The sequence below is a fragment of the Nyctereutes procyonoides genome, unplaced genomic scaffold (assembly GCF_905146905.1).
Source record: "Nyctereutes procyonoides isolate TBG_1078 unplaced genomic scaffold, NYPRO_anot_genome, whole genome shotgun sequence".
Taxonomy (NCBI): Eukaryota; Metazoa; Chordata; class Mammalia; order Carnivora; family Canidae; genus Nyctereutes; species Nyctereutes procyonoides.
Window position 1 is genome coordinate 6,486,488 of NW_026575024.1, and position 24,187 is coordinate 6,510,674.

Consider the following 24,187-nt stretch of genomic DNA (forward strand, 5'->3'; position numbering starts at 1 on the left):
AATGAAAAATGAAATTAAACCCCCCACCTCCACCCCAGTAATTAAATACCAACCAACGTAGTGGTTGTTTTTTCTTAAAAAACAACAACATTCTTTTAGGGACTTTACTCTTTCTGTAGCCCCACTGACTTCAGCCCGTCTATAATCTTTCTATCTGCCCATCTGGACGCGGAGGGGCTGAGATTGCCTCACTTGACTGCGGTGCCTTCCTCCGCAAAATTTTCAATGATAGAGTTTGTCGCTGCTGTGAACTTCTGTACCAGCTCTTGGCATTCTATCGAGTATAAACAGACAGTTTTGCCACAAGCTGGCACGATCAAAAGGCAATAGCACGTTTTCAAGTCTACATGCGGAAACACATCTTGAAAATACATGTACATTTGTTTATAAAGGGGATGAAAGAGATTAATTTGCAATTTTTCCAGTCTTGCTCTGGCCTTATGAAAGGAAGTGAGTTTTGCTTCAGGCATTGGGCTCTCGCTTTCTTTTCTTGAGCAGGATCTGGGGAATGAGAAGGGAAGCAACAAAGAATGATGTCAGAGGGGTCCGAGGGAAACGCATAAAAAACAAATAAACAAGCATAGACTGGGGCAGAGAGGAGGGCGAGAAAGGGTCAGAAGAACCCTATGGGCTGAGTTCCCAGGAAATGTTTCAGAAGTGAGTCTGGGAATCCCTCATTTTCCATGTGGAGGACAGTGAATAGCAGATCTGGGTACAAAGCATTTAAGAAAATGTTTAACATGTGTGAGTTGTGTGAGTAATAGCCTATGTTTTATCAAGACTCACGGGAGTGAGTAAAGATTTGGATTCCTTTTGGTTGTATGTCTTGTCGTTCTATTATTATTATATTTTGGAATAGATAGGGTCAGCCCCGACCACGTGGGCTTCTGGTTATATCCAGATATTTATTCATTCATTCACCATTTTGCTTTATTTAGCTGTTTTGTGCCTCGTTTGTGTGAAGCATTAAAAGGTCTTGGCTTCTTAGACATGCAGTTGGGTTTTTTGTGTTTTGGGGTTTTTTTTTCAGACGATCATGTAACTTCAGGTGATACCCAGACCTTCTACTCCCTCTCTGAACCCTCTCCTGTCTGACAGCTCATTTACCTTCTGAATCAGCAGAAGCAGGGAATAAGCTGGGAAAATCTTATTGGTTTAAACTCCCAGTCAGGGAGTGGTGTGTGAAGATTTGCTGGAACTGGAGCAGGATGCTGTCTAGATGGTCAGGGAGGATGGGGCTCTTCCCCCTGCAAGGCTCCCCCAGAGTATCCCTGTTAGAATCCAGTTTCTATTGTAGTCTATAGTGTCCACTGGTGATGGGGAAGCCGTTGACACATCTGGGCCGGGGTTAGACTGGATGACCCCCAGAGTCTTTTTTAGCCTAAAAATGTCGTGACTTTACAATGTAAAAGATTTCTTTTATTTATGGTTTCCTGAGATTAATGATAGGAATGGGAAGACGGTAGGTTGTTTAGCCCCTATTAGATCTACCTACCAGCTCAGGTTTTAACATGGGGCATAGTTGGCATATCTGGTATTATTGTAGAGTGTGCTTTTGTATTTATAGATTTCATGATGATTTGTGTTTCCACTGAAATTTTATTCATATAGTCAGGATGGCAGATGTTTGGGGGAAGTTTTGAATTTCCTTCTTTACTATTGTGAAATGTAAGGACATCTCTCCGTTAGACAAATACTCCACCATTCTCTTGACTCAATTGGATGCATAATAATAATATTAGAAGAGAAAACTGGACCACTATGACAGTGTGAACTACAGAGCAAAAAATGGTTGACTGCTAAGGTCGACTCAGGGACCAACCCAACTTAAGACCAACTTAAAGCAAAATCAAATAGTAAGTTATCTTTGTTCTGATAGAGCTAAGTCGCATGTCAAGCTTGAGTGTTACTATCTCGTAGTTTGTGGATAATCTCTGATTTGCCAGTTTGGTCATTGATTTGACCATTCTGAACTTCATTTCCCTCATTTGTAAAGAGTGGGTAATGCTGCCTATTTAATAGAAGGATGGTGTTGACCAAATCGTTGAGTAGATGATCTTGTGGAGAACATTTATCACCGTACCTGGTACTTGGTGCCTGTTCACCAGGGATGATGGTGGTGATGATCCTGATGGCAGCATACACTAGCACCCATTCTTCCAGATATGTCCTTAAAACTATCTAGAGGCAGTGGCTGGATAGTTTGGCACACACTTGGGTTTGAATCCTGGATGTACCGTGTAGCAAGCAATGTGGTGATACGTGTTACTTAATCTCAGTCTTTTCTTGTCTGCACAACAGAGGATAATAGCAGAAGCCTCATCACAGGGTTTTTGTGAGGATTAAGTGGGTTAATATAAAAAATCATAGTTGAATGTCGGGCACAGAGAGAGTACTCAGTGGGTAGTGGTGACAGTTGCTGGTATTACTATTATTAGCCAAATATAATGTGTGCACGTGCCTCTTCTTCCCATCCATGTTGGAGCATTGGAGGCTTCGTGAGTAGTTTGGGGTTTCCACTGAGGGACTCAAGGTGGAGCCAGAGAAGGCTCATTTGCACCAGGTGGGTTCAACCTAGGGCAGCCATGCTGTCCTCGAAGGGGACAAATTCCAGAGGCACGAGTGGCCTCCCTTTGGGTCATCTTCTCTCTGCATGCAAAGTAACGTACACATCTAGTAAAATACTCAACAATATGGAACTGAAAAGCTGTCAACCCACCCTTATCATTGTCTAGCCACTGTCCCCAGACAGAACTGTCAGCAGTTCACTGAGTCTCCTTGCAGACCCTTCCCCATGTGCACAAAGACTCATTGGCTTCAGGAGTAGAACTTAGTGATTCATCACTTACATACAACCCAGTGCCCATCACAAGAAGTATCCTTGGGGCACCTGGGCTGCTCAGTTGGTGAAGCATCCAACTCTGGATCTTGGCTCAGGTCATGATTTGATTTCAGGTGCATGAGATTGAGTCCATCATTGGACTCCATGCTCAGTGGGGAGGCTGCTTCTCTCCCTTTCCCCCTGCCCCTCCATCCTCTCTCTCTCTCAAATAAATAAATAATCTTAAGAAAAAAGAAGTGCCCTCCTTAATCCCCATCACCCAGCTAGCCCCTACCCCACCCACATCCCTTCATCAAACCTCAGTTTGTTCTGTATCATTAAGAGTCTCTTTTCTCTCTTCCCTTCCCCTATGTTCATCTGTCTTGTTTCTTAAATTCCACCTATGAGTGAAATCATATGATATTGTCTTTCTTTGACTTATTTCGCTTAGCATCATATGCTCTAGCTCCATCCACGTCACTGCAAATGGCAAGATTTCATTCTTTAAAACAATAAAAGTAATAAAAATAATTATTTGGGAGGATCCTATTACATATGTTTCTGCTTTTATCAGTGAGCCCCATATTCTGGAGACCTGCCTATACTTTAGAAGAGACTGAAATAAGAGGACTGGATGATGCTGTTTCCTTTCTATTTCTGTGGTTGGTTGGTTTGTGTTTGTCCTCAGTGTCAGCGAGGCAACAGTGAACTTGCCTCTCGTGTGGAGCATGCAGCATAGCTGGCAAGCGAATGTGCTGCTCAACAAACTGTGCTCAGAGCAGTTTGTCCCATCCAAGGATGGTGGCTACTTCTATGCAGAGCTTTCATGTTCCCTCAGAGAATAATAGCTTTCTTATTCAGTGCTATTCGGTTGCTTGTATCTTAGTGGAGCTTAATGGTGACTGTTTTGCACCGTGGAGTAGGTATGACCTGGAATCAGATCTGAGCTTTGCCACTTACTCCTTTGGTGACTTTCAGAAACTTATTTATCTCTCCAAGCCTTTATCTCTTCTTCTGTGAAGTGGGCAGGAGAATAGTCCAGACCTGACAGAGGGTTGGAAGGATAAATGGAGATGATGTGTGTGAAGGGGGTCAGGATCATTCCTGGGGGTAGGGCAGGTGCTCAGGAAGTGGTAGGTAAGCATTAGGCCATCTGAGTATATTAAAGAGGCTGGAAAATGATTTGCAATGACATGGAATGCCAAGCTGATAAATCCTACCGAAGGAATGTTTGCTGAGCACTCGCCAAGTGCCCAATGACTGTCCAACACCAGCGTGGATGCAAAGTTGATGAAGGTCATTTCTGCTTTCAAGGCCCTTACAAAGTCCTGGGAAAGAGAGGTGAGTGGCCAAGCCTAACATGATCATCCACATGATAGAACAAGCCCACGAATGGACCGAGTGTGTGCCCAGGGGCTCAGGCGAGGGAGCTGTGGCTAATTCTCACTGGGAAGATGGCTCCTTCTCATCTTGCTCCTTCTTCCCTGGTTCCCATTTCTTCCGGTTCCCCTAGTGGAGAGGTCATAAGGTTAATCTGGACGATGGATGTACTTTATTTTTCATATAGTGTTCTGATTTTTAAGCTGGTTGTCAATACTTTAAAACAAACCAGGGCATATTTTACTTAAAAATCTGGAATTCTGCTTCTCTTGAAAGTGATCAGCTACAGCTGAGTAGCTGCTGCCCTTTCTCTGGGACGCACACTCTCTTGTCCTCCTTGGCAGTCCCCTCCAGCCTGCTCTCCTCATGCATGCTACCCATCTGGCCCCTGTTCTGATAGTTCTCGCTCTCCACTGGGCTGGGGTCACTCTTCCGCGTGCCCTCGGTGGTGTGTCCTGTCCTCACTGCTTTGCCAGGACAACTGTTGCCTTCCTTCCCATCCCGGCGTGGGCTGCACCTCCTTCCTGGAAGCCCCACTTTGGTGACTTGACAGGCCCCTCCTGTGCTTTGTCATCACGGAACACCCAGGATGAGGGTGGGGAGCGAGGTCTGTCCAGGGAGGAAGGGGTATTTTTATGACCTGTAGTGTTCAGAATGTCCCGCATATGGTGACACTGAAAAGCAGACTGACTTGCCTTTATCCCCTATAGACAAAGCCCCTGCTTCAGCCTGCACCCAATGGGCACTGTTGCCACCACCCCACCTGACCCACCCTGGCTCTCACCCAATCCCAATGCAGGAAGTTTACACTGATTTGTGCAAGCACCCGATTCACACTGACCTCCCCCACCCCGTCAGGTGTGCTCACCATTGTGTCTCCTGAGCCCAGCACACCACCTGGCCCCCTAGACGTGCTCAAGAAGTATTTATTGACTAAATGGAAAACTGAGTAGTTGGGTCAGATTGTTCACTCGGGAAATTATACCTGCATAACTAACCAACTTGATTTGGAAGCAGAACGTTTCTGAATATTTATGTTCCTCCTGGAGAAGATGGGTGGAATCACGACAAATTCCTGCTTTCTCCTCAAGAGGAAATTAGGAATTAGGAGGGAAATTTGCACCCCTGGATCAATATATGGCAAAATTTCAGTTCTATAACCTTAAAACTCAAGCAATTAGCTTTGTTTGAAAAGGTCAGCCATGGTTGTGCTCTTCTCCTCTGACAAGTTGAACTGTCCAACAGAACTCAGTTTAAATTAGAAATATCTCTGGCAAAGTTAATCAGAACCTCGTTGATGCTGTCATACTGCAGGGGAGGTGGAGCTCCAGGATCCTAAGCTGCTCTGAGGAGCGGTTAGTTTTCTTTTGCCATCCTGAATATCGCCTGGGAGTCCTGCCCCCACCTCTCAATAAACCTATTGTTAATAGTAGCTGCTGGGGTTTTGTTTTGTTTTGTCTTTGTTTTTGTTTTTTTTTGTCTTTTTGAGTGTCTACTCTGGGCCAGACACTGAAGATCCCTTTATATATATTTTGTCCAAACTTTCCATCACCTGTGAGATTAATATCACTAAGATCCTCATTTCAGGCAGACAAAATAGGCTCAGAGAAGAGAAGCCACTTGTCCAAAGTGGCACAGAAAGAGATGGCAGCTGGCCTGAGCCATACCCAGGGCTCCACAGGAGGGCCCTGACCTCCGAGGAAGAGCACAGGGCACAGAGGGTGCTGGCCTTCTGACCACAGGAACTCTGGGGACCCATCGAGAGTACTTGCCATTTCCACCTCTGTCCCCAAACCCTAGGGATCTTCATCAGGATGAGGGCTCCAATGGCCTCCAACTCCCTTTCTCCAGAATCCTTCTCTGACATTGTTCTGGCCATGAAGGCCTCTTCTGCAGCAGAGAAAGTGGAGTCCATCCACTGGGATGTAGTTCTGCACCACAAGGTGGGGATTTCCGTGGGTTCCTCGCCCAAGGGACTTGAAGTTTAGTGTGTCTTGGCACAATGCAGAGGGTGGCACCTGCACCCCGGGGAGCAGACAAGATACATTGAGATGGCACTTGGAAGAGATTAATTGCAATAGTTACTTCTTATAATGTGCACACCAGCCCTACAGACTGTGATTTATGGCTGGAAAGGCTTAGGGCCAGGCTTCGGCAGTGCAGAGGAGCGCGACGTATCCCAGATGGGTAACCCTAGGTTACCTAATAAGATGATTGTGGATACATTACTCGGTGATTTTAGCATAAAATAAAATTGAACAACACAGTCAGAAAGTTATTTTCTTTTTCATTCTCTTTTAATGATTCTGATTATAGGAGAAAAAACAACAACTACCCCATCTCGTTTGGTACTTGAACACTTGCCAACCTCCCTTTTTTATCAAGGAGACAGCTCGTGGCAAACTCAGACCATTCCACGGGAAGCAGTCCCTCGTAGGGATCTGGAAATGGCACTTGTTTTCACTGTGTTTATTTTAATTGTTGCTTTCTATTGATCACAAGTGATGCCGGCTTCTGTTGGTGGTGATGATACAAAATTTCAATGACAATAAATTTATTTCAGTAACACTCTGGATTGGCTTTAAGAAGACTAAGTGAATAAGGGATGAGTGGGATATGAACCCATGAAGACCTCAGCGATGGAGTACAAAGGGGTGACTCCGGGAAGCGTGCTGCGGCCCATCTAATCGCAGCGACAGCAAGACTGCCAGGCCGAGCCACTCTCTAGTTTGGGTTGTGCCACCCATCTGGGAGCCCTCTGGCTCCTGGTCGTGTTTCCAGCGTGCTATCACTTTCCAGTTACTTTGAATTGGGTCTCCCGGCCACTTCTCTGCCAACGATCAGACCGCGCAGCCTGCCCCGTGTCCTTGGGAAACTGCGGTGACCCAATTATTCAAGCCTAAGTGGCCCTCCTGTCAGCATTCAGGGACTCATTAAAACCGCGGTGGAGTGGCTCTAAGTGTGGGGTGCAGTGCTGCCTTTTCTCAGACCCATAATCAGAAGTCAAAACATGTTTCTGGTAATGTCACCAAGTCCAGATTCCTGTTTTCTTCTATCCCTTCCTCATGCTTTCACACATTCAAAAGCCTGTCTGGGTAATGTATGATCCCAGGAGGAGAAAATTCGATGTAACAGGACTCCAGGACCTGTTCCAGTCTCTGAATATCACCGAGATGCTGAACAATAGCAGCGCTCGAACAAGCCAAGCGGTTCTTTTGAACTAAGGAGTCGCACACGATGTTGGTAAGTGATGCTGGCTCCTGCAGCTCTGCAGGGCTAACAAATACAAAAGTGGGCCCGCTAATATCTCCGTGGATGCTTCTAGAGCCCTCATGCGGGTCTACCAATCGACCCCCCCCCCAGGGGGGGTTTGTTGATAGTATCAAAAGACATTTGGGGTCAGGTTGGTTTAGCAAAATGAGATATTTTGCTGCTGGCATTTAAGTAGTGGTTACTTACTGGCCCTTTCTGTCTACTATGTGTTGTACACACTTTCTGCATTTATTTCTCATGGCAATTTTATGTAGGGACTGGTAGGTATTATTCCTTTTTTTGCTGATGAAGAAACTGAGGTCCAGAGAGGCTAAGTCAGTGTCCACAGAAGCTCTGGACCCATGTTGGTCTGTGCCTAAAGAGCTTATTTCTAGTCTCTGGGCTTATGCCCTGAGGGAAGTATGGATTCTCTGTGGTTGTTTTTTGAAAAATAATTTTAAGGTTCTAGGGGATCCTTGGGTGGCTCAGCGGCTTAGCGCCTGCCTTCGGCCCAGAATGTGATCCTGGAGACCCGGGATCGAGTCCCACGTCGGGTTCCCTGCATGGAGCCTACTTCTCCCTCTGCCTGTGTCTCTGCCTCTTTCTCTCTCTGTGTTTCTCATGAATAAGAAAATTAAAAAAATAATTTTAAGGTTCTAAAACTTTATGTCCCAGCTCTACTACTTTCTAGCCAAGTTGTGTCTGTCTTCCAGAATCAGATGGAACCTCCAAAGGGGATGAATAAAGAGTCAATGGAAAGGATCATTTGCAGAGCTGTAGGTGGGATTAATCAATGGAAGATGGGGTGGGTGAAGCGACCGAGGAGCAGTGACGGCAGGAGGCCATTTATGCCTATAAACCTGAACCGGTGAGGGGGAGAGTGGGTCCTGGAGCCCAGGGAGACCTGAGGCTATAGGAGGGAACCCCTCCCTAAGAGCTGTGGTCTTGGGTAGAGGATACAGTCAGTGTCAACCTGCATCTCAGCTGGGAGAGCAGAGGAGAGATAGGCTGATCCCTCTTACCTCTCACCTCTGACTTGTGTCCTGGTGCTGCCCACTGGCCAAACTGAAGTAGAAGCCGGAGGTTCTGCAGAGCCTGGTTGATGCAGCTCATACAAGTGACTTTCAGGGTAGAGGGTGGTAGGGATTGAATCTGGAAGGGTCAAGGAAGCATATCCAGCACAGAAACCTTGACCTGAGTTAGTGACCTGCATCAGGCATCTAATGCTGGATAACAAATAAACCAATAAGCAGCAGCGTGGAATCCCTTACTCCCAGCCATTTTGGCCTCCTTTCCATTCTTGTATGTGCCACGCTTCCTCTGGCTATAGGATGTAAACGGAGCATTGGGTAACACATGTCTCTGCCAGGTTCCCAGCGATTTGCACCTATCCGTTTTGTCACACTGATTTTTCCTAATGCTTAAATTCTCATCTCCTTTGCTAACCTTCCCTAACCTCCCTGCCCAAACTGTTCACTTCGTTGTATCTTTCCAGCTACTTCTCCTTGGTACTTACTAGTGTCACAGTTGTGATTTTACACTTATCCCATGAGATTACTTGTTTAATGTCTGTTTTCCTCTATTATACTGCATGAGGGTAGATTCCGCTCATGTTTGCTCCCATTTTGCTTCTTAGATGCTGGCTCAGTGCCTGTAATATAGTAGGTGCCCCGTGAGTATCTATGGAATGAATACGAGTGAATTGCTCTGTGATGTTTTCAGTCTTTTGATGATTTTACTGAGTGTCTAATAACAGCTGTGCTAAATTCTGGGAAGAGAAAGGTGCCTGGGATCCAGTCTCCTGTAGTAAAGAAATCTGTTGAACTTCCTAAATTGAGCATTTCCCACTAATTTTTTGAGCATACAAGAACTTTTTAACACCACGGCAAAGCTATTAATGTTGAAAGGTGTTAGCGAGGGTGGTCCACGAAGGGCAAATTTAGGAATTTCTGTATTAAAATTTCCACAAGGGCTTGGACGACTTATCATCCGTTCATTTGTCCATCCATCCAACCATCCAGCATCACCGCCAATAAGAGTATTGTGACACTTCTGATGTGCCTGGCGGTAGGGACTCAGGGCAACAACACCTGTGTTTTGAGGAAAGCTCTGTGTGTCATTTGCAAGGATTACACTTCTCCTCCATTCAGAGCCGTTGGTGGATCCTACCTGAGTCTTCACCCTGAGACCCTGGTGGGGTTTCTGGAGGTAAAGCCCATGGAATTTGGGGTCCCCTATGGTTTCAGCCCACGTGCTAATCCATTTTTAGCCTCCATCAGTTCATCAAGATGACCCCCCTGACTATTCCTGTCTGTTACAGGTCCAGTGGCTTCTGCTCCAAGTGAGCAGATCTTAGCCTTCTGAATTCTCCCCTCTTCAGATTTCAGGATGGTGGTTTGTCCTGCCACCTCACTTCTCTCCTGGGTCCCAGACCAGACATCGAGTTTCAGTTTGTTGAGCTACTTCTTGTTATGAGGATGCAGTGATAGCTCCTAAGCTCTTTACTTGGGGGAGCTGAAACTAGAAGTCAGCACGTTGGTAATACACATTTTTCAACAAATAAAGACACAGTATGGTTTTGTTTCTCCTCTGCCACCGAAGAGACCTTGTTGTTCCTGAGAATTCCTAGGTGTTCCCAGCTATGTGGGGGGTATTGACTAGATTGCAAGAGGCTTGACTTCTTAAGTGTAAGCTCATACTCTGAGCTTGTGCATAACCAGGCTATGCTAAAGTCTTTAGATTTTGTACCAGTTTTGGGGAGGTAGAAGGGGGTGAGCACTGAATCATGTTTCCCCTGGTAACAGGGGCCCTGAGATATTGTCAGTGAGAAGTAACAGCACAGTAAGTTGATTTGCATCGAAATCAGACCTTCTTAAATTTGTTTACCCTTTGGCTGTAGAGTGAGTATGAATTTTTCCTCTGTAAACTAAGAGCAAGTTCACCAGTCAATGGGTCCACTTAGATGCACACAGCAGAATACTATGGGTGTAGGAAAATGAAGAAAATTCTTTGTGCTAGCATTGGTGCAGTAGCAAGTGCTGCATCGGTCAGCTACACATTGCCCTCCTCTGTGTTCCCAGAAATCATCCGTGAAGTTCTCTGCACAGTATCTTAAAGTGCCCCATACCAGCACATGGCAGGGTCGGGGACTCTCAGGTATTCCCCTGTCCCTGCAGCTAAGCCCCACAAGGGCCTGCCCTGGTGCACTTCCCATTGTGACAACGTATCTGGACCTCAGGCTATGACCAGAGAGGATCCCCCGGCTCTTTCAGGTCTTCGAAGAATGGCTCTTAAGGGGATGTGAAATCATCTGCGCACAGAGTTGGCTTGAGTTTCTCTAAAGAAAACGATTTGCCAAAGAGCCTCTGACTATTTAAAGGCTGTTATGCAAGCAAGACATTTGGGTAATTGGGCACTTGATGTCGGTTTGGTGTCACCTTTATGCATATTGATGATCATGTGTGTATAAAGACCTTGTTTCACTTTAATTGGAATCCGTGCATGGGAGGGACCTGCGTGCACCCTGGCTGGTAGCAGAGCTCTCTCTCCAAGAGCCAATGTGAATAAAGAAAGATGTGTCTTTGGCATTTCCCCCCCTTCTATGTTCTAGTTATAATTCTTCTGGTTGTAACATGGGTGGACCCGAGGGTATAATGCTAGTGAGATAAGTCAGGCAGAGAAAGACAAATACCATATGATTTCACTCCTGTGTGGGGTTTAAGAAACAAAACAAAGAAAAAAAGAGACAAACAAAAAAAGACTCTTAAACACAGAGAACAAAGCCGGTGGTTGCCAGAGGTGGAGGTGGGAGGAGGGGGGGTGGACAGATAGAGGGGGTCAGGGGTACGTTTATCATGATGAGCACTGAGAAGTGCCTAGAATTGTTGGATCTTATACTGTACACTGGAAGCAAATATAACACGATGTTAATTATACTTGTATAAAAGAAAAGCCAAAAGCATGTAAGTGCAGCCATCCAGTATAGTCCAGCTCTGCCCCAGCTGCTGTCGTCCCGACCAGAAGAACTGCCTCACCAGCTTGGATCTCAAGGCATAAAAAATGAGTTATGTTACAAAAAAAAAAAAAAAAAAAAAAAAAAAAAAAGAAAGAAAGAAAGAAAAAAGAAAAGAAAAAAAATAAGGAAGGAGAGGTAATTTTATCCTTTTAAAAAATGAATCTAGATTTTTATTTTTATTTATTTATTTTTTAAAGATTTATTTATTTATTTATGTTAGACAGAGAGAAAGAGAGAGAGAGAGAGGCAGAGACACAGGAGGAGGGAGAAGCAGGCTCCATGCCGGGAGCCCGACGTGGGACTCGATCCCGGGACTCCAGGATCGCGCCCTGGGCCAAAGGCAGGCGCTAAACTGCTGAGCCACCCAGGTAATCCCCGAATCTAGATTTTTAAAAATATGAATCTACTATATCTGTATTTAAATACAGGAAATTAAATGCTGAAGGCATTTCAGACCTCGCAGGAGCCAGGCCTGGGAGTTGGAGGATCATCAGGCGCTCTGGCAGCCACGCTGGGCTATTGTGTCTCTCTGATCTCTCTGCGTCCCTGCCTGACCCGTTTACGTTGTCCTGGACCAGCTCTCTCGGTTACTCCATGAACACGGCATGTGAAGGCTGTTCTGCAGTTTGCCAGTCTCTACTGCCTCTCTTCGAGCCCCCTGCAGTGATACGCCTGGCTGTGTCTGAATGTCAGGCCCAGACTCCTGAGGGAGTGAACCTGACAGGAAGAGGTGAGCATCCTGGGAGAGGAAGAGGCCCTGTGGGAGGGGGGACCCCTCAGAGAAGAGGACTGTCATCCTGAAAGAGCCCCCCCCATGCAAGTACCTCATTTCCAGTTTTATCCCCACTTGCTGAGATGAGAAAACTGAGACCCAGCTTCCTTTGCCGAGGTCACAGAGCCGCACCTCTGAGGATTATTGTGAGGAGATGATTTTATTTTGGATGAAAATTGGTGCTATTTAATGTTGCAGCTATTTTTAAGGAGGGGATTTATCTTTTAGCATTGTTTAGCGGCAAAAAAAATTTTTTTTTTTTACTTTGTAATTTGTCAAAAGGAGACATGCTTTCTCAAAATAAAGCGAGAGTCAATGAGAGTAACGTTTTAGTAGCAAATAGAATGATTCCCCAAATAATCCAGGACAGTTATGTAATCACAAAGTGCTCTGGTATTTTTGCATTAAAAAAAAAAGTTCAGTGCAACAAATGAGCAAGAAGAGGATAAAAGTTCTTCATAAAAATCAGAGTCTTGCTGTTAGCCAAAAGGTTGAGGTGATCCCAAGACATTTTATAAGGAATAAACTTGCTAAAGGCAAACCCAAACTTGAGCCCACCATGGGATGGGCTGCTAGGGAGGAGAGAATTCTGGGAGCTGTTGCAGGGTCAGCGGGGCCAAGCTTGTGGACAGCACTGTCGGGGAGCGCGAGAGCCATCCATTGTCTGGGCCCTCCTGCCGACGGCTGTGCAGAGAGGCATTTTGTAGCGTGTGCGTGTGTGTGTGTGTGTGTGTGTGTGTGTGTGTGTGTGTGTGTACAGGTCTCCCTCAGATTCACTCTGGAAGTCTGGGGGAAGGAGGAAAAAGATCTTTCCTTGTTTTGTCTCATTCCTCTGAACGTCTGGTCTGACTTTTCTTACATTTTCGAGTTTTCTCTCTCTTGTTAAGTCAAACCGCTAGCTTTTTCTGCTGAAGTACAGCACTGGATTTTCCAAACCTGAGGCTATTTCCCTGTTTGAGCCCAGACCGTATTTTGATTTTTTTTAAAACAATTGAAGGGAATTACCAACGAGATGGTCGTGTTGAGATGGCACAAGAGAAGAAGGGTTTCAACGGTTACCTGCCTCTTATCATTCTTGCTGAGTGAAGGCCCGAGCAGCGTTCACACTGGCCCTGTCTGCCTCCAGCCACCCATCTGGGACAGTCTCAGTGGTTGATGGGGTTCTACAGAGGAGACATGGCTTGTGGTCTCCCGGCCTCTTGGTAGGCTCTCCCAGTTACCCTTCCAGCAAGTGGGAAAGGGTGACATATTACCTTCCCTGGGCCAGGTGGGACCAAGGGAAAATCCATGGAAATAATGGCTTATCTGCTGGTGGCTTAGGAGCTCCCGACAACACAGTGCACAGGAGCTTGGCACATGTGGGGTCTGTGTTGCGGGACATCCTTGGTCAAAGCCACAGCTGGCCCCGTGGTTGCCTTCCTGGCCTTGACACCACCCCCAGGCTCTGGCCCTCGCTGCACCCCAGTGCCGTCGGCCTGCTTAGGGGGAGGCCTCACAAACTAAAACTTGAATATGCTGTGGGTCTCCTGCCTCCCATGTTGTGCCTGGGAGTGTCTCCTGTCCCACGGCACACCGGGGTCCACATAGTTCTTCCAAGGACCTGGACCCAGAGCAAATGAGACACATTGCTGGTTGTGATGGAATCGCCTCAGGCCACCTACGTGGGAGCACCAGCTCCCGGAGAGACCCCGCAAGGGCACCATTCTTGCTGGAGGACCCACGTGGGAATGTTGGCAAAAAGGCCAGCTCCTAGTCATCCTGTGCACGTTGAAGATTTTCCCTTCCTTTAACAAAAATGAAGAGTTAACGTGAATGTCTCCAACTCAGGTGAAAATCTTGCTTTCAAAGTTGAAATGATTTGGTTCTCTCTCCCCTTCGCCTTCCACCAGGCTCTGAACCTAGCTCCAACAAACAGGAGACGAGAAATTTGCCATTGGTTAGCATTAGTTAGAAACTACCCAGCTAACCTTTTTACAGGTATTGATGAAAATAAGGGAGAGAAAATGTATCAACATCCAGGAAACTATACTTTGGTCCCACTTTAATGCTTTTCCTCTTGAGTACATTTTTATTACCTAAATTGTTGTTCTGTGCTCCTTTTTTCATAAATACAGCTACCCCAAGGATTTGGTTTCTGATGAGCACATACTGACAGCACATTTTGCTTAGCTGCCTGACTCAATTTGCCGTACAATTCAGACCTTGCTTAAAATAACCTTTATTTATTTTTTTTTTTTGCAGGACTATTAGGGCTTTGAAGTCAATTAAAAAATATACAACTTATAAATACATAAAAAAGTGCAATTTATTTAACCTAACTAGAGCCCCTGACATTTTTCACATGAATACTGTCAATTTCAGTTCTGACTGTACTGTCAATGGACAAAAACCCTAGAAAAACGTTTAAACCCCTTAGCACTTTGTATGTATTTGTTATATGATGTCATTAAGCTTATTTTCATCAACATCTGAAAAATTCGGTGAGACTTCCATTTTACATAAACAGGTTTCTCCTTGGTCGGTGTGTGGAGATAGACACATACAGAAGCACGGAGGGAGTGAACTCAGCAGCTTACAATGTGTGGGTAGAATGGTTTCCATTTACCTTGCTTAAGAACACTGGTGTTTGGGGGCACCTGAGTAGCTCAGTGGTTGAGCGTCTGCCTTCAGCTCAGGTCGTGATCCCGGGGTCCTGGGATCCAGTCCCGCATCAGGCTCCCCGCAGGGAACTGCTTCTCGCTCTGTCTGTGTCTGTGGCTCTCTCTGTGTCCCTCATGAATAAATAAATAAATAATTTTAAAAAAAGAACACTGATGCTAGTCTAATTGGCCATTTTTTTTTCCCTATGAGAAGGGAAAATCCTTACCTATTGGTGCCAAGGGTTTAGTCTCATTTTTGTATTTTTCTAATGTGTCCCCCAAACAAATACCCTTTACTTTTGACTTTGGAATTACCCCATGTGGGTTGTTATTCAGATCAACTTCATCTCTCGATTGATGTAGACAAGGCCTTTGAAATGCTCTTCTTCACTCTTTGATGGTTTTAGTATCAACTTCAATATTATAGGACAGTGTTCTCTGAGTTAGTAGGGAAATGCATATGTGGAAAAATACAGGCCCATACTTTCTTATATCAGCAGAGATGGGCTGGGTCTATAACCCCCAAATCTCAGTGGCCTAACTCAACAGGAGTGGATCTTTTTTCCCCCACTCAGGCCTCACATCTCTTGGGGGTTGTTGGGGCCCCACGTTGATGACTTTGCCATTGCTCTGCAGCTGTTCCATGTGGAGTAGGTGGCTTCCCCTGTTGGCCTTAGAGAGGCAGAAAAATACTGGGCAACTGAGCCTCAACTTTTCACCACCTCAGCCAGAAATGACACAATCACTTCTGCTCACATTTTGCTAGCTGTAACTGGTTACGTGGCCATTGCCAGTGAGCTGGGAGATGTGGAGGCAGAAATAGGAGGAAAATCAGAACACGAGGGAGAAGCTTGCCTTTGGGTCCAAATCCTGAGTATGAGTTGTGGCATCCAGAGAGTTTATGTGTGATTCATCATGCTCATTCTTAGGTCTTTGGTGGAGATGGGTGTCATTTTCAGAGATTCAAGGTGATCATGCTGGCAAAGAACCAGACATAGACCCTGGGACATAGACCCCAATCTCTAGCCTTTATTTAAATCTAAAAATTAGGGCAGCCCTGGTGACCCAGCGGTTTAGCACTGCCTTCGGCCTGGGGTGTGATCCTGGAGACCCTGGATTGAGTCAGGCTCCCTGCATGGAGCCTGCTTCTCCCTCTGTCTGTGTCTCTGCCTCTCTCTCTGTGTGTGTCTATCATGAATAAATAAATAAAATAAATAAAATAAAATAAAATAAAATAAATCTAAAAATTAGTGAGGAGAGTGTCCAGGCATCACTGCTCTTTCTAGTGAAGCATGCTCTCTATCAGATAGACGTAGACAGAGTCCCTGCTTAGTGAAAAGGAGAGACATCCAGGAGTAGGACGGGCTCCCTGGCTGAAGCTATTTTAGCAGCAATAAGGATTTTTCCTGCCTCTTGGCTTTCCTCCGTGTGTTGGCTTCATTCTAATGCTCCTTATGATGCTGAGAGAGCTCCAGTGACTGCAGGTTCATATGGGCTCACATTCAAGTCTAGGAGGAAAAAATAAGTATCTTCCCCAGAGTTCTTGAAAAGCTCCTGAGATTCACTCTTTTGGGACTGAGTTGGGCTACATGCCTGCTGTGAACAGCTGGCCGAGGAACACTGGGCATGAGGGGGGCCTGGGGCCCACTGTGATCAGAAGAAGGGGAGGGTGCCAGTTAGGGAGGGGCACAGGAAATGCCACTGTAGATGGATTTTCCAGACCTTCTCAATCACCTGAAGAAGGGACCAGGCTCACGTGCTCTAGATGTAATCGTGCACACCCCAAGACCAGCCTGTCAACTCTTTCATTCCTTCCAAGCACTTGGAATCTACTTCGTATTGCACTGAGGTCTTTTATGAGCCAGGCACTTCTCCAAGACTCAGGCTCTGCCTTCACGCAGTTTATAATCTAGCTGTGAATATGTAGGGGATGACCTTATGGTCTGCTGAGGGAGACGATGGGGTGAATTGGTTGTCATGGGAACTCTCAAACACACACGGACTATTTGAGCAGTTTTTTTTCATGGTTAGAAATTAAATAAGAGAGGAATTATTCCCCTCTGCTACCTTCTGTCTTCCCACCAAATGACCTGTCTACATAGGGCAAGATCAAAGAAATCCGAAACCATGCAACCCTCTACTCTCCCGCCTTATTTCCAGCTGAAATGGGCTCTGCTTACATTTGCTTTGTGATGATGAAAAGCCAGATAAACCACCTGAAGGATTATCGGGGGTGGGGGGGGGGGGGGGGGGTGGTGGTGGTGGTGGTGGTGGTGGTGGTGGTGGTGGTATTTAGCTGGGTCTAGCCTGAGTCCAGATAAACACGTTATGTATTTTGGCAAATGCGGTATATTCTATTAGTTAAGTATATCCCATATAAATATCTTTCAAATGAATAATGCCAATATGCTGAATGGTTTTGTCTTCAGTTTTTGTTCGTTATAAATAGAGCTTAATTATCTAGGAAATAATGTGAAAATTCTCTGATTCCCTCTCATATTTGCTATTGTAAAGGCCTCTGGGCTCAATCGTATCTGGCTTTGTAGGCATAGAGAAAGTTTAAACTTCCCAGCCTGCCTGCCTTGTAGGCAGGTCCGTTATCTATTTACCACAGTAATACCACAGTATTGACCTGGGGAGGGTAACCCTACTGGTACAAAGCTTCCAGAAGTCAATTTACCAAACTGCCACAAAATCCTTAAAGTATGTATGCTTTTCAAGCTAGGAATTCTAATTCTACTTCCCTGAGTGTATTCTAAGGAACCAAGTTATTTAATTATGTTCACAGAATCCTGTGAAAAACTAGAAGTGACCTAAATGCTCAATACCAAGGCCAATTACCACAACAGCAGTAATCTTAGTGGCCACATATGGAGTGTTTGTTATGAGTTGGCAAGGGGCTCAAGCCATTACATATGTTATCCCACTTCATTCTTCCAATTACCAGGGGAAGAAACTGGAACTCAGAAACTCAAATAACTTGCCAAGGATTCAAACCCAGATCTGTCTCACTTAAAAAACTTTTGCTCTAGGTGGCTTAGTTGGGTTAAGCCTCTGACTCTTGCTTTCAGCTCACGTCATGATCTCAGGGTCATGGGATTGAGCCCCATGTCAGGCGCTGCACTCAGCAGGGAGTCTGCTTGAGATTTTCCCCTCTTTTTCTGTCTGCCCTCCCCCCATCTCAAATAATAAATAAATCTTATAAAACAAAACAAAGTGAAAACTTTTACTCTAAACCAAATGGTGGCAAGATTTTTTTTCTGTAGCAGATGAAATAGAAAATATTTGGGTTTTGTGGACCATGTGATCTGTTGCAACTACTCACCTTTGCCATCACAGAGCAAAAGCAGCCATAGGCAATACATACATAAATGAGCATGGCTGTGCCCCAATAAAATTTTATTTACGAACAGAGAGGGTGGACCAAATATGGCCCATGGACCATTGTTTTAGTTCTGATCAAAACCACTACTTACACTGGTTGGAAAGTGGTCTGTTCATAGCCATGCCCACCTTACTCCTCCTGTATAAGATATTTTATTTTATTTTATTTTATTTTATTTATTATTTTATTTTATTTTATTTTATTCATGAGAGACACAGATAGAGAGAGAGAGGCAGACACAGACAGAGGAGAAGCAGGCTCCATGCGGGAAGCCTGACGTGGGACTCGATCCTGGGACTCCAGGATCACACCCCGGGCCCAAGACAGGCGTCAAACCACTGAGCCACCCAGGGATCCCCTGCTCCTGTATAAATGACAGTTTGTATCTAAGCTGTAAATATTTGGAGAAATATTTGGAGAGGATATATTCTGGAAGTACTTGGAGAGGATATCTGAAAATGAAGACAGAAGATTCTCAGAACCTACAAGAAGTGAAAATATTCTGTAAATTTAAGTTAGGCAGTGCCACAACAACAAATGAACTCAAAATCCCAGCACCTTAATCCAACAAAGTCTATTTCTCTCTTAAGCACATTCCGAGATAGGTCTGGAGAGTCTAGTGCAAAACTGCTCCATGTAGTGACTCCGGGCTCCTGCCTTTCTCCACCGCATGACTCCGCCATCTCCATATATGACTTGATAGATATGGAGGTGGTATGCTGGTTCTTAAATGTCTCAGGGAAGTGCGTTACTGCTCATATTTTTGGGGTTAGGACTAGTCACATGGTCACCTCTTTCTCCTCCAATCCTCAAATATCTCCTGCAGAAAAGCATCCAAATTCATTACTAAGTAGTAATAAAGTCCTACGGGGCATAGTCCTGAGCTGACTTTCAGATCTCTCTTGCCACTCTCCTCTTAGATCATCTCTAGTCTCTCCTCAGGGTTTCTCTTGGACAAGACTAATGTCTTCCAACCACAGAGCTTGCTGGGGGCTCAGGCTGGTGTGATCTCTCACCACACATCTATGTGTCTGACTCTCTCTCTTCAGGTATTGGCTGAAGTGTCACCTCACCAGAGAAACTTCTCTGAACACTCTGTTAAACTGGCAATCCCATCACATATGCACTATCCATCAGTCTTACCTTACTTGACTTTGGGACCATTTCCTTGAGTCCTTGAGGCTAGAGACTAAAAAAACAAACAAACTGATATTCATAGGCTAAACATGGACTTTTAAAAAAATTCATTTATAAGATTCCCAATCTTTCATGAGGCAAATCAATGACTTTAGAGGAATGGGTGTGGGAGGGGGTGAGGTAGGGAAAAGTTATAGAAGAACATCTCATTAACATATTTCAAAAAATTGCCTCCTTTATATCATTAAAAAAGAAAAAAAATCACTGGTGAAGAGTGGCATCATGTTGTACTTCACATCTTCTGGATTACTAGTGTGGCTGAGTAATTCTTTATATTTCCTTTACTCATTGTGAAATGCCTTTTTCACAAAGTCTTCTGTTTTGTTTTTGTTTTTTTTTCCCAATGGGGTATTTGCCTTTCCCCTACCTGTTTATATGTGGTTTATACATAGTAAGGGATTCATGCTTCAGCATATATCCTTTTGTGGCTATGGTTTGCCTTTCAATCTTTTCCACTGTGTTTTTTGAAAGGTGAATGTCTATAATTTTTACCTCATCAGATCTACCAGATGCCCATATGCAGTCATGCTTGGCATCATGCTTAGACAGCCTTTCTCCAGTCCAGGTTCTAGCTAACATCGGCCACCATGTAGTGAATAGCCGGGGGCTAGGGTTTGCTTTCCAGTGACAACTGTCTCCCACCCACTAGCTGCATGACCTTGGGTAAGTTACTTAAATCTTCCCGAACCTCTCTGCTTCCTTACAAGTAAAATGGGATGGAGACTCTACTTACCTCAGAGAGCTTCTGTGAAGATGAAATGGAAACATGCACGTAAAGCATGTGCCTTTGTGTCTAGCTCCTAGCAAACGCTGAATTCAGAGGTAGCTAATGTTATCATTATTCTTATTTTCTTGGTTTACACTTTATTCCCTAGAAGTTGGGGAACTTATTTCAGTGTATGGGGTGAGGTTGGTTTCCGCCTAAAAATAGCAATAATGGCTGCAGTGAGTGGAGTGGCCACATCATTGTGTATTCCCCCAGTGAGACAAACCGGGAGCAGCGGGGGGCTGAGTTTGGGGGTAACTGACTTACACCCATCTATGGAAAAAGAAAGCATCCTCCGATTTGACTTGCGTGGTGGGGGTGTGAGGCTCCCAGTGATGGAGCAGAGTGTGGGATGAGGGAGAGAGGATGGAGCTGCCCAAAGGGAGTTCATCATGGGATGGAGTTCAGGACACATCCCGTTGCCTACCTTCCTTCCCTCAAGACCCCGGGTGGACTGCTTTTGGGAGCCAGAAGCTGTCACCTGTTCATTCCCCTAGAGCAGAGCCTTGCAGTGGCTCCTTGGGAGTCCAGAATGGAACGTCTGTCATGTGTGCAGACACAGAGGGCGAGATACGGGGCCAGCTTCATGGGCAGACTGTCTCCCAGGAGCCCCTACCCATGGGGGCCTTATGCTTGCTTCAAGGCTCTGCTGTTGCCATGTTGAAATTCTTCATGCCTTTTAAACTGGAGCTCCCAACATTTTCACTGCCCTGGGCCCTGCACCTTATGTTGCAGGTCCTAGCAAGACAAATCCATGTCTCAACTGGGACATGACTCTGGTGTTCCCATTCTACACTTCTTCTCTTCACCATCTCTCAGTTGTGTGACTTGGGCCAAGTCACTTAAGTTCTGAGAGACTCCATTTCCTTTTTTTTTTTTTTTTTCCATTTCCTTTTATGCAACACAGATGGTGATACCTATTTGCAGGAGTATTTACAAGGATTAGGCTGCATAAACCCCACAAGGCCTTAGCATGGGCTTGGTACGTTGTGGACACACTCAGTGTAGCTTGTCATTATTATTAAATATCTATTATTTGTAAAGGGTCCTTGAAAAATTTGGCAGTGCATTAGTTCAGGCCTTAGTGGAATTGGATCTTATGTGGAGTTTGAGTCTGGTGTCAAACCGGAAGGTAAAACTAGCACAGAGCAAAAATTACCCCTGACAACAATGCCTTGGGATTTGCCGGAAACAAGGAATGTTGCTCAGTCTGTCTTTCATGGCCAGATTCTCCTCTTGCATATGCACAGATCACCATACAGACAGGTCACCATTTCTCTGAGTTCTGGACAAGTCAGTTCACTTGTGTTCAGCTGTGTCTTGGGAAGAAAAGGGGTTTGGGGGTTGGAATAGAAAAGAGGATATTAGAAGCGCCTTGTCAGAGAGTGTCTGCTTCCTTGCAATGATCAGGTTATTCCGTGATGCTCTGCCTCCTGTTTTTTTGTTTGTGTGTTTGCTTTTGCTTAATTTTTAAAATGTTAAAATGGTGTAATATCTTTTCTAATTGCAGAAATATTGCACACCTGTTGTCATTTCAGGCCCAGGTCCACTTCCTAGAAGTTACCACTTGCAACAGTTTGACACGTGTCCTTGAATAACTTCCTCTGTACACGAAAAAACCCACACATACTGATTAAATTCCTTCCTAAAATGAGGACTATCGCACAGCTTTTTTTTCTTATCAATGTAGCGCAGCCATCTTTTCATGCAGGTATCTATCATTGTACCTCATTCTTTTAAGTGCTACATAAAATTCTGTGCATTCTCCAATTTATTCACTCAGCCCTTTATTGATGTACATTTAAGATGTTGCCTCTTATAAAAAAGAAAAATAGAGCTTTAATAACTGACCATGTAATATATATCTTTTTATTGATTTTTCTTATCTTTCTCATCCGTCTGTATAAATGAAAATTTTTACTTTCTTATGATTATCCAAGGCCCAACAATAGGCCTGATAGTTGTTTGTTATAGCAGGTGACACTCTCCAAATGCCTTTTTTTTTTTTTTTTTTTTTTTTTTTGCCACTTAATGCAGCAAAATGTAGAGTTTATCCCTTAAGTGGAGTGGGCATTGTGCAAAACATTCCATTGCTTAATTACCTCTGAATCACTTGTCATAGTCCTAATAAAAATGTACACCCATTGCTGTGAATGCTTAATCACATTAGCTGTGAGGGGAGTAAACTGTTGAGAAAGAAAAACGAGGGGATGTTAAATGTTGAATCTTGTTTAGAATTCAAAACACTTTTCCCATACTGGAAATGAAGCTCCTTGCCTGTGGGTGGAGAATTCTACAGCGCTTGTTGGTGGTTGCTAGAGAATCCCCAGGCCCTTGTCTGAACATGCAGGGGGTAGGGATAGGAAGCTGGAAGGATGGGGGAAGTGTTTTTAATTTCACAAAACTATTCTGCATCTTATAAGATGTCAGGCTCTGGCCTTCCTCCAAATAGCCTGGTTTTATTCAGTTCAACTCAGTTACTGAAACTGTACAATGTATCAGGTACCTTCCTGCTACTGAGATCAAGCAGTAAAAGAATTTACCTTCATGAAGCTTATATTCTAGTGGTAGGAGACAAAACTGCCAGCACAGCAACAAGAAAACAACAACAGTGTCAGTGGTGATTGTTGTGCTAAGGAGTAGAGTGAGTAGAGGTAAGTGGTAGAGTGGGGTGGAATGGTGGGTGGTCTGGGAAGGCCCTAGAGTAGGGACTTAAACAAGACGAGAGGATGCACCAGGCAAGTATCTTCAGGCCGGACATCACTTTATTTTTTAATTTTTATTTATTTATTTTTAAAAGATTTTATTTATTTATTCATGAGAGACACCACACACACACACACAGAGAGAGAGAGGCAGAGACATAGGCAGAGAGAGAAGCAGACTCCCTGCGAGGAACCCAATGTGGGACGGGATCCCGGGACTCCAGGATCACGCCCTGAGCCAAAGGCAGACTCTCAACTGCTGAGCCACCCAGGTGCCCCTAAATGCCAGTTTATTTATTAAATTTTTTTATTTTTAAAAATATTTATTTGAGAGTGAGAGAGCGTGAGCAGGGTGTGGGGATGGGGCAGAGGGAGAGAGAGAAGCAGCCTCCTAGCAATGAGCATGGGGCCCAACTCGGGGCTCCATCCCAGGACCCAGGGATCATGACTTGAGCCAAAGGCAGACGTTTAACTGACCCCCAACCCCCAACATCAGTTTAAGCCTAAAGTGTAAGCTGCTATCTTGGGAAATGTACCATCTCCACAGACTTGACCCCTGGGAGTTTCTCCCCTTTGTGGGGATGCAAAATGCTTCTGAGAGTTCCCAAGCAGCGACAGTTGGATTCTGCAGAGCTCTTTAATCCAATGCAAATGCTTAGCATCCACATATGCCTAAGTGGCAACCATATTGGACAACAAAGATACAGAACCTATCATCATGGAAAATTCTGTTGCATAGTGTTGTTCTGGAGGATTCTCAGTGGTTTGATGAACTACTGCTAAGCAACAATAATGATAATAATAATGGCAATGTTAATGACGTAATTTACCATTTGCAGGGCATGCATAATGTACAGGGCACTTTACATATATTTTCTCATGCCAACCTCACATAAACTGGTAAAGCAGATATTTACTCTCGTTTTACAAATGAAGTTCCACAGAGGTAGTACTACTAGTAAATAGTAGAACCGGGATTGGAACACAATATTGGCTGACATGAATACCCATGTTCTTTGCTAGTACACTGTGCTGCTTCTAGATCCATGGAGTATTTCACATTGCTGAAAAAAATCCCCAGAAGGGGCAGGAAGAAGACTTCTAGTGGGGAGATGAATCTTTATTCCATTATAGAACTGTTGGGATACTAACTTGTCCTATTTCAACCACTTTCAACTTCTCTGTAGCCAGAGATCTGCTTATGAAAAGAAGCAAGAGGTGTCCTTTCTCAATATACTTTGCTGCTATTTGTTGA